The following is an 11,045-nucleotide window of genomic DNA, read 5'->3' as shown; positions in this document are numbered from 1 at the left end:
CGCCACCGGAGGTCCGGGATCCGACAGAAAACGTGCACAGGGCCCTACCTGCATGTCACAGAGAAAAGGCCTCGGATGACGGCAGGAACGAGGGACAGGGACAGGGCACTCTGGATGGGGGGGCGTGCCCGCCGCTCCAGACTTTACGTGTGCACAGACAGTGGCTTCTGTCCGGCACCAGGTCCCCCATCGGGTCTTCCTGACTTCGGACCGGCTGTGGCTCCCACCCCTTCCTGAAGGCCCCTGGACTCCTCCTACCGATGGCCACCCACGCTGTCCTCGCCTCTGAGCCAGGAGGCAGCTGCCACGGACGTGGCCCACGTGGCTTTCGAGGCTGGGTCACAACAGGCGCCCAGCTCCACCGGCGCTCTCCCTGCCCCCCAGCTCTCCCTCCCTCCCTCCCTTCTCTGTCTGTCTCTCTCTTCCTGCCTTGTGAGCGCATCGCAAGAGGGTCCTCACCGGGAACCTAACTGGCCGGCTCCCGGACCTCAGGTTTCTGGCCTCCAGAGCCTCAAGAGACAGACGACTGTTTAAGGCGGCCAGTCTGTGGGATTTGCTGAGGCGGATCCAGTGGACTCGTGTTCTCTCTCTCCACCTGCCCCGCCCCGCACTGGTACAGGCTGGGTGAGCGGGTGGAGGCGCCCAGCCCCCCCTTCCCACCCTGGAGCCGTGAGAAGAGGGAGCCGGCCTGCTAAGCCCTAATCAAGTGCTCGTTCCGGGACCACGTAAGTGTCCCGGGTGGATTTTCTAACGGCTTTGTTGAGGTAGAATTAGCACACGACAAAATCCCCCCACTTAGCATAGCCGATTCAATGATTTTAGTACGTTTGTAAGGTCGTGCAACCATCACCACACAACTGGAGGCCGGTCTCAGCATCCCCAAACTTCCCCTGTTCTCCCTCCAGCCCCCGTCAACCACTGTCCGCTTTCTGCCTCTACAGACCGACCTCTTCTGGACATTTCACGTAGACGGCGGTAGAGCGGATGTGATCTTTCGTGTCTGACCTTTTCCACTTAGCGCGACGTTTCTGAGGATCCTTTGTGCAGCACCCGTGAGTACTTTGCTCCTCTCGGGGCCAGCCGAGTAACGTTCCCTTGTACAGAGATGCTGTCCGCTTTTTGTCTGTCCGCTCGCTGGTGGGTGCACGTCATTTCCAGTCGGGGCCATAGGAATAGTGCTTCCGTGAACATCGTGAGCGAGTCTTTGTGGGGACCTAGGTTTTTCGTTCTCGTGGGCAGATTCCTAGGAGAAGAACTGTGTAATAGGGTACCTCTTGACAACTTAAAACTCTTAAAGAAATTGGTAAAGACCCTGAGAAGACTTTCTGGAACGGCCAGACTCTTTTTCCAGGGTGACTTCACCACATTTTCACCAACAACATCTGAAGGCTCCTGTTTCTGCACGTTCTCACCAACGCTTTTCTTTTTCCTTGCACTAGTGGGTGTGAAATAGCATCTCATCGTCCTTTGATTTGCACTTCCCTGATGACTAATGATTTGAGCCTCTTTTCATGTGCTTATTGGCCATTTTTGCGTCTTCTTTGGTGAAATGTCTACTCAAATCTTTTAACTGGGTTGTTTGTATTTTTATTATTCAATTGTAAGAGTTTTTAATTTTTTTTTTATTTACATCCAAGTTAGCATATGGTGCAACAATGATTTCAGTAGTAGCTTCCTTAGTGCCCCTGACCCATTTAGCCCATCCCCCCTCCCACAACCCCTCCCGGAACCCTCTCTTTGCTCTCCATATTTAAGAGTCTCATGTTTTTGTTCCCCTCTCTGTTTTTATATTATTTTTGCTTCCCTTCCCTTACGTTCACCTGTTCTGTGTCTTAAAGTCCTCACATGAGTGAAGTCATATGATTTTTGTCTTTCTCTGACTGACTCATTTCACTTGGCATAATACCCTCCAGTTCCATCCACGTAGTTGCAAATGGCAAGATTTCATTCTTTTTGATTGCCGCGTAATACTCCCTTATATATATAGACCACATCTTCTTTATCCATTCATCCGTCGATGGACATGTGGGCTCTTTCCGTACTTTGGCTATTGTCGATAGGGCTGCTATAAACATGGGGGTGCATGTGCCCCTTCGAAACAGAATGCCTGTATCCCGTGGATAAATGCCTAATAGTGCAATTGCTGGGTCGTAGGGTAGTTCTATTTTTAGTTTTTTGAGGAACCTCCGTACTGTTTTCCAGAGTGGCTGCACCAGCTTGCATTCCCACCAGCGGTGCAAAAGCGTTCCTCTTTCTCCGCATCCTCGCCAACATCTATTGTTGCCTGAGTTAGCCATTCTGACTGGTGTGAGGTGGTATCTCACTGTGGTTTTGATTTGTATTTCCCAGATGATGAGTGATGTGGAGCATTTTTTCATGTGTCAGTTGGCCATCTGGATGTCTTCTTTGGAGAAGTGTCTATTCATGTCTTTTGCCCATTTCTTCACTGGATTATTTGTTTTTTGGGTGTTGAGTTTGATAAATTCTTTATAGATTTTGGATACTAACCCTTAATCTGATGTGTCATTTGCAAATATCTTCTCCCATTCTGTTTGTTGCCTTTTAGTTTTGCTGATGGTTTCCTTTGCTGTGCAGAAGCTTTTTATTTTGATGAGGTCCCAGTAGTTCGTTTTTGCTTTTGTTTCCCTTGCCTCCGGAGACGTGTCGAGTAAGAAGTTGCTGTGGCTGAGGTCAAAGGGGTTTTTGCCTGCTTTCGTCTCTAGGATTTTGGTGGGTTCCTGTCTTACGTTTAGGTCTTTCATCCATTTTGAGTTTATTTTTGTGTCTGGTGTAAGAAAGCGGCCCAGGTTCATTCTTCTGCATGTCGCCGTCCAGTTTTCGCAGCACCACTTGCTGAAGAGACTGTCTTTATTCCATTGGATATTCTTTCCTGTTTTGTCAAAGATTAGTTAGCCATACGTTTGTCGGTCCATTTCTGGGTTCTCTATTCTGTTCAATTGATCTGTGTCTGTTTTTGTGCCAGGACCATACTGTCTTGATGATTACAGCTTTGTAATACAGCTTGAAGTCTGGGGTTGTGATGCCTCCTGCTTTGGCTTTCTTTTTCAAGATTTTTTTTTGGCTATTCGGGGTCTTTTCTGGTTTCAGGAAAATTCTGGGATTATTAGTTCTAGTTCTGTGAAGAATGCTGGTGTTATTTTGATAGGGATTGCATTGCATTGTAGATTGCTTTGGGTAGTACAGACATTTTAACAACATTTGTTCTTCTAATCCATGACATGCTGCCATTGTTTTGAGCCACTACATTTTGGGGCAACATTTTTTTACTGAACAATAGATAACAGAAACTGACTGCCATATGCAAAGGCACAGAAGCGTGTTTACAGAGGCACAGGGCACCCCACCCACTGCACTGGAGGCATAGAGTATAGTAAAAGGGGAGAGACAGAGTCATAAGCACTGTCCTGAGAGGCCTACAGCCCCTTTATCTATGCATACATACACACGTTTCTCCAAAATCTGGGTTGAAATATACATAGCATATTTTTCTCACCTAACAACACACTATGAACATTTTTTACAACCTTAAATGTTTTTTCTGGAGTGTGGTTTCCAATAGCCTTTTGGTGTTCTGTGATGTGGATACACTATAATCTGTTTACCCAGCTGTCCATCTGGGGCATTTAGACCAACATCATGTATTGGCAAAACATTACTAACATCCCATTAAAATGGTCCATTAATCCTTAAAACATTAGTAGGAACTATGGGAAGGAAAAGATTATATTGCCATTACTTTTTTTAAGCTTATTTATTTATTTTGAGAGAGACAGAGAGAACTCAAGTGTGAGCGGGGGAAGGGCAGAGCGAGAGAGAATCCCAAGCAGGCTCTGCACTGTCAGCACACAGCCCAGCGTGGGGCTCCGTCTCACAAACCGTGAGATCATGGCCTGAGCCGAAGTCAAGAGTCAAGAGCCTAACTGACTGAGCCCCCAGGCGCCCCATATATTGTCATCATGAATAGAATTTGGTTATATCCTGACAAAGCACAAGAGAAAGCCCTTGCCATAGTGTTGTGACTAACCAAAGCTGGGACCGTTGTGTGTCCTGAGACGTCAAGGGAAGGTCCATCCCCCAAACGGCAAACAATGAAACAAAATACCTCTCAGGGCAGAGACAGCAGGATGGCCCCAATATCTGTTCTCTCCTCTCCTGTGGGGACAGAGCCCTTGACTTAGGGCTGGAGGTAAGACCCCCCCCAAAAGGGCAAGCCCCCTTCTTAGCCTTGTAGCAGAAGCTGGGCAGGTGCGTGTGTTGTGAAGGAATATTTGAGTGTGTGGACAGTGACACGTTGTTTCTCAGTGAGGGTACTGATCGACCGCGTATAGATCCAAAGAGGACAACAGGGGAGGGGGACCGTCCCTGCGTGCATGCATGTGACCGGCCACAGGCGCCCAGATCAGACACTCCCCCCGGGTGTGTGCAGGGGGTTCCCGGGGAGACTGGCGTGTGGCTGGTGGCCGGGTGAAGCCGGGGCGGCCCCCGTGTGGTGCCCCATCCAGTCCAGGCCCAGATAGAACTGAAGGTGAAGGAAGGAGGGATTCATCCCCTTTCCCAGCCTCACTGTTGTGTGGGGGGGTCCCTGTCTCACGTCCTGTCATAGGACCCGGACTTCCACCATCATCTCCCCCTGGCTCTCAGGCCTCGGGACTCGGGCTGTGTCACACCGCAGGCTCTCCAGGGCCCCAGCGGGCAGACGGCAGGTCGTGGGACTTCTCAGGCCTGGCGCTCCTCCCAGCCAGGGCCCCATCGCACTACTGCATCATAAATCTCCTTGTATATGGACATCCTGTTGGTTCCGTGTCTCTGGAGAGCCCAGACTTTTGCAAGGAGCTGGAGAAGCCGATTTAAGTCCACCTGGAGGGACCACCGTGTGGCTGTCCCTGAGAAAGCATCCTGCGTGTTCTCCCCGGAGCCATGGGCGCCTGCTCTCTCCTCCCGCCACACTCAGGGGATGTGACATGGGGGGGAGGGGCTGGAAGCCACACAGACATTATTATTACCACACTTTGGGAGAAGGGGATTAATCTTAACCAATGTACGATGTCTCACGAGGTGGCCGTGACCAAAGGCATGCAAGAATCCAAGAGGAGACTGAGGTACGGAGCCAGCGTGGGGCGTGTGGCCTCTCCTCGGGGCCACGGGCAAGATCAGGTCCCAGCCTTCTCCTCACAAAACACCAACAGGAAACCCAGACGGACGACACAGGGAAATGCAAAAAGCATCAAATGCAGCAAAGCCCCCGTGAGACCCAAGGGGACTTTCCAAGTATAGAGAAGGGCACTGCTGGCTGAGAGCCTGGAAGTGTCAGATGTATCCGCAGCCATAAACCCACTGCCAGCAAAGTTAAAGGGTAAACAGAGGGAGCGTGTCTGTGGCATGAATCGCAGGCCCAAGGTCAACATCCTTAGTGCATGACAGTCTCCTGCAGACGGGTAGGACGAGCGCAGAGGCCAGGTAAGGCACCCTGTCCATGGGGTGGACCGGCTGAAGGTCACGGGCGAGGAGTCCCACACGTGGACATGCTCGTATTGCCCATCAGATTGTGGGAGGTGGACACCAGGGTCCCCTACCAGGCGCCAGGAAGGGGGTGGTGGGTGTCAGCGCACCGGAGGGCTACATCAGGTCCCTGTTCAGAAACCGCTGGAAGGGGGGTCCGGAAAAGACCCTGCGGGTGGCGGAGCCCTGTCGCAACACCTGCTGGTGGCCCCGAGGTCACCCACACGGACCAGCAGGGGGCAGTGTGTGCCTGGAAACCCAGCCAGCTCAGCTTGGGAGACTGACACCTGGAGTGAGAGCCGGGGTCACAGAGCAAGGCATGGTTAGGTCGCCGGCACAGACACCCCAGGAAACACTCGATGGCCACGAGGGATGGTGAGTTTATACGTGGCTAAAAATGGAATGTATCACACGATCCTATTTGGCTAACAGATGTGTGTGTAAATGCATGCGCGTGTCAAGTATACATTTACATTCAAAAGACCTATTTTTAAGTTAGAAATGGGGGTGCCTGGGGGGCTCAGCGGGTTGAGCCTCCCACCTCAGCTCGGGTCATGATCTCACAGTTCTTGAGTTTGAGCCCCTCTTCTGGCTCTGTGCTGACAGCTCAGAGGCTGCTGGGGATCCTCCCTCCCTCTCTCCCTCTCTTAAAATAAGTAAATAAATTTGGGGTGGGGGAAGAAATTACCTCTATGGTGGGAATTCAGTTGGTTTAGTTTTTCCTCTTTTTTTTAAAGTTTATTTATTTGGAGAGAGAAAGAGCTAAAGTGGGGCAGGAGCAGAGAGAGAGAGAGCGAGAGAGAGCACGCGCACATGGGAGGGGCAGAGAGAGAGGGAGAGAGAGAATCCCAGGCAGGCTCCCCACTGTCAGCACAGAGCCCAAGACGGGGCTCAAACTCACAGACCTCAAGATCCTGCCCTGAGCTGAGATCAAGTGTCAGACGCTCAACCCACTTAGCCCTCCAGGCACCCCATGAAAGCAACAGAATTTCTTAAGTCAAAGAAGCACAAGTGGGCCAGATGGAGGTGGGCTTGGAGGGCTGGGCTTGCTCTGGATGACAGAGCTAGCCTAGAGGAGAGCAGGCATGGGACTGCCCTTGTCCGGAGAGGAAATCTTATCACTCAGCGGGTAACTAGTGGGCGTCCTACTCTTGCGGCCAGGAGATCATGTGTTGGTACCTACTGTCAAGTCTTGCCATGGACTGGGGCTTGCAAACGTGGGTCCAGCTACGCTGCTGACAGTGCACGCTGATCTGGCTAACCCAGAACGATCCTGGCTCAGGGGCTATGGCACCCCTGTGATGTCCCTTCCCCAGGTCCTTCCCTTCTTGGGACATGTGTTGGGGTCACCGGGGTCAGCCGAGGCTTGGAGACATGGGGACATCGGGAGAACCCTGGTTCTTGATCTTGGGGTCCCATCCCCAAGGATTCCCAGCTCAGAGGAACCAGGCACCTCTCTGGGATCTTCTGCACCCTGTGCATGACAAGCTGATCAGGACCCTCAGTGAAGCCCTGGGGACACTCAGGGAAGGTGACACCTTGACTGTAGGTGGCCTCAGAGCATGGGGCCATGCAGCACTGGGGGCCTCTTCAGGCTCTTCATTTGCCAAGTCAGATGTTTACCGGGTACATGTTAACTCGGCCTTAAAAATCTGTTTGCAGGGTGCCTGGGAGGCTCAGTCGGTTGAATGTCCAACTCTTGATTTAGGCTCGGGTCATGGTCCCAGGGTCGTGGGATCAAGCCTGTGTCAGGTTGTGGGCTGAGCGTGGTGCCTGCTGGAGATTCTCTCTCTCCCTCCCTCCCTCCCTCCCTCCACCCCTCTCCCCTGCTGGTATGCTGTCTGTAAAATAAAGAGCAAAAGTAACTAATTAATCAATTAATTTTTAAAAATCCGTTCGCAGTTGTGAAAGTGGAGGTGATTTCTAACTTGCTAAATTGTAACCTTCCAGCCTTCATTCCCCCAGCCCCCTGCGGTGTATCCCCTGTCTATGGACGAGGCGCCTTCTCTAAGCCGATGGAGCCACAAAAGGGATCCATCCCCAAAGGCAGCAGCCACAGCCATGTACCCATTCGAAATATGATTTCTGTATATCTCAGGACATTCTCGACATCATGAGCTCAGGAACTTTCCACTGGGCTGCAGAAGTCAGCCCTCGAAAGAGTTGTAGAAAGGGGTCTAGGGAGGGAGGGCCCAGAGAGATGCTGGTGGGGCAGCTGACATCTGACCAGGGGACCCGCTGCACAGGGGACTCCTCCAACCCCCTCTGGAGGGAACAGGACTGAGTTGCAGAGTCAGGAGGCTGTGTCCCAGAGGTGGGAATGAGTGCCCCGGGCCTCAGCTTCTGTGGAGGAAGATGGGCTCACACAGTGAGGGCAGGATGAACAGACAGCTACTGGGATGTGTGTTCTGAGCTGTCTGTAATCAGAACTACTGTCTGTAGGATAGCGCTCCCTACGGATAGCAGGACAGTACTCCCCATGGACAACAGGGTAGTGCTCCTTATGGACAACAGGACAAGGACGATTGCTCCCTGTGGACAGCAGGACGTTGCTCCCCGTGGACAGCAGGGCAGTGCTCCCTATGGGCAGCAGGACAATTGCTCTCTATGGATAGCAGGACAGTACTCCCCCTGGACAGCAGGACAGTGCTCCCCGTGGACAGCAGGACAGTGCTGTGTTGGAGGTGTCATCACTCCCAGTACGCAGACGAGGAGCTGGGGACTCGGAGAGCTTGCCCGTAGCCGTGTACAGGGTGGAACGGGGAGGTGACAGAAGCCTTCATGCCCAGCCTCAGTCCTCACCCCTGTGCTGATGGCTGCCCATGGGAAAGTGTTAATTTAAAGCCCTATGACCCAGCAATTGCACTACTAGGTATTTATCCCAAGGATACAAAAATACAGATTTGAAGGGGCACATGCACCCCCACGTTTATAGCAGCCCTATCGACAATAGCCAAAGTACGGCAAGAGCCCACATGTCCATCAATGGATGAATGGATAAAGAAGATGTGGGATAGATATACAGTGGAGTATTACTCGGCAATCAAAAGAATGAAATCTTGCCATTTGCAACTACGTGGATGGAACTGGAGGGTATTAAGCTAAGCGAAATTAGTCAGAGAAAGACACATATCATATGACTTCACTCATGAGAAATTTAAGAAACAAAACAGATGAACACATGGGAAGTTGGGGGGCGGGGAGGAGAAAGGGAAACAAACCATAAGAGACTCTTAAGGATAGAGAACACCCTGAGGGCTGCTGGAGGGGAGGTGGGTGGGGGATGGGCTAGATGGGTGACGGGTACTAAGGACAGCACCTGTTGGGATGAGCCCTGGGTGATGTACGTAAGTGATGAAGCCCTCACTTCTCCTCCCGAAACCGATATGGACCTGTATGTTAACTAACTAGAATTTAAATAAAAAGTTGAAAAGTGGGGCGCCTGGGTGGCTCCGTCGGTTGAGCGGCCGACTTCGGCTCAGGTCACGATCTCAAGGTCCGTGAGTTCAAGCCCCGCGTCGGGCTCTGTGCTGACGGCTCGGAGCCCGGAGCCTGCTTCGGATTCTGTGTCTCCCTCTCTCTCTCTGCTCCTCCCCCGTTCATGCTCTGTCTCTCTCTGTCTCAAAAATAAACATTTTTTAAAAAATTTGAAAAGAAAAAAAAAGACATCAAATCATAAAATGTAGAAAATTTAAAAACATGACTAAAACAAAAGACCAACAGGACTGGACAATCTGTGCAGCCTCGTCTTTCCCCTGAAACCGGACTCTGACTGGCCCGGCTGTTTTCCTCGGGCCCTGAGAGAAGAAAACCCTTTCTGCTTTGTTTCATGGAGGCATTCAGCTTAGATTAAATAAAGCTGGTGTCTCTCCAGTCTGACAGCCACACTGCTTTCTGGGGTCCCCTCTAAAGCCATGCCAGGCCCCGCCTGGGCCCGGCCTGACTGCTCTTGTGTCCCTGGAGCCAGAGAGGTCAGGAGAAAACGGGGGGCCCTTTCCGTGGTTGACTAGAGATCATGGCTTAACCTTCCTGTGCCTGGCTTGCCTTTGCCAACCTGCCCCTGCTGGGTGCCCAGGTGACCCGCCCTGCTGGGTGCCCTCTGTGTCCCCGCACGTACTACACTTGTCGGTACAGGATCTCGCCTGGTAGTCTTCAGTGTCACTGAGCATCTCTGAGTGGCAGCTGCTGGCGGTGCCGGGGGGAGCCCGACAGACGTCCCGGAGACAGCTTCCCTACACCCTCACTCCGCACCGGCCCCGCGCTTTATAACCTCATTCCACCTTGGGGTGGCTCGCTCCACTCTGTGGGCCGTCTGAGCAAAGTCTTCTCGGCCCTGACGGCACCCACTTCTCCCCATTACCCAAACCAGCCACACTCTTCAAAACTCTTGCCCTTGTGGGTGTTGTCCTCCCCTCCCCCTGCCCCTTTGTTCAGCGAAACCCCAGTCCGGCCTTGCCCAACAGGGAGCTTCCCCGGGACCCCTCTGATATACCGAGCGAGGACAGGACTCAGCGGCCACAAGGATCCAGGCTGAGTTCCACCGTCGTCTCCTGTTGGCCGTGTGATTTGAGGCCGTCACAGGGGTTCCATGGAGACAACAGTACCTGTTACCACCGGGTTTGAGTCGGATTGTGCACGGAGAGAACGGTTTGCATAGAACCCAGTAGCAGAGAGATATCTGAGAAACCCCCAAGTTTCATTCCCCAAACGTAAGCGACAGACTACCAAGTAACCCATGGGTCGAAGAAGAAATCAAAAGGAGAATTAGAAAGAATTTCAAATTGGATGAAATGAAAACTGAACGCATCAAGACTTGTGGGATTCGCTAAAAAAAACAGGACTTGCAGGGGAAAGTCCAGCTCTGTGACACCTCTGTCATGGAGAAGAGACTATGTTGACGAGCTCGTCCCCCACGTTACAAAACCAGCGGAAAAAGAACAAATTAAACCCCAATTAAGCCAAGAGAGAGATAAACATCAGAGCAGAAATCCATGAAGTGGAAAACGGGAACACGACAAAGAAAATCAGTCAACCAAATGTGCTTCTTTGAGAAGGTCGGTAACACTGAGAATGCTCCAGATGGATCGCGACAGAGGACAAGAATGGCCAGTTCCAGAAACGGGGATGTGAGAGGGACAGGAAGAACCAAACTTACCAAATAGCCTTGGGTCCGACAAGAAACCAGAAGGGAAACTGATCGGATTATACATTTTAATATGTGTGGTCACTACATGCCAGTTATATCCCAATAAAGCTGTAAACAAAACCCAAAAGCATCCTGGGGAGAAATTTAGAGAGACCTAAATAAAAGGCAAGGAAAAGGAAAAGACAAGCAGAGGCATCGGAGGTGTCACAGGCAACGGAGCTCAAGGCTTGTCCTGGAGGGTCCCGGGCCCCTGGTGACTCTCAGATTTCCGGCTTGGCCCCTAACAGGCGACGCCTGCAAACATTTCTGAGCACCCTCACAAAGCCTGAAGTAAAGCCTGGAGTCCAATCGAAGCCTGGTTGTATCAAGGAGGGGACCC

Source organism: Felis catus, chromosome B3 (genome assembly GCF_018350175.1).
Source record: "Felis catus isolate Fca126 chromosome B3, F.catus_Fca126_mat1.0, whole genome shotgun sequence".
Classification (NCBI taxonomy): domain Eukaryota; kingdom Metazoa; phylum Chordata; class Mammalia; order Carnivora; family Felidae; genus Felis; species Felis catus.
The sequence above is the reverse complement of the archived record's forward strand: the minus strand, read 5'-3'. Positions refer to the sequence as shown.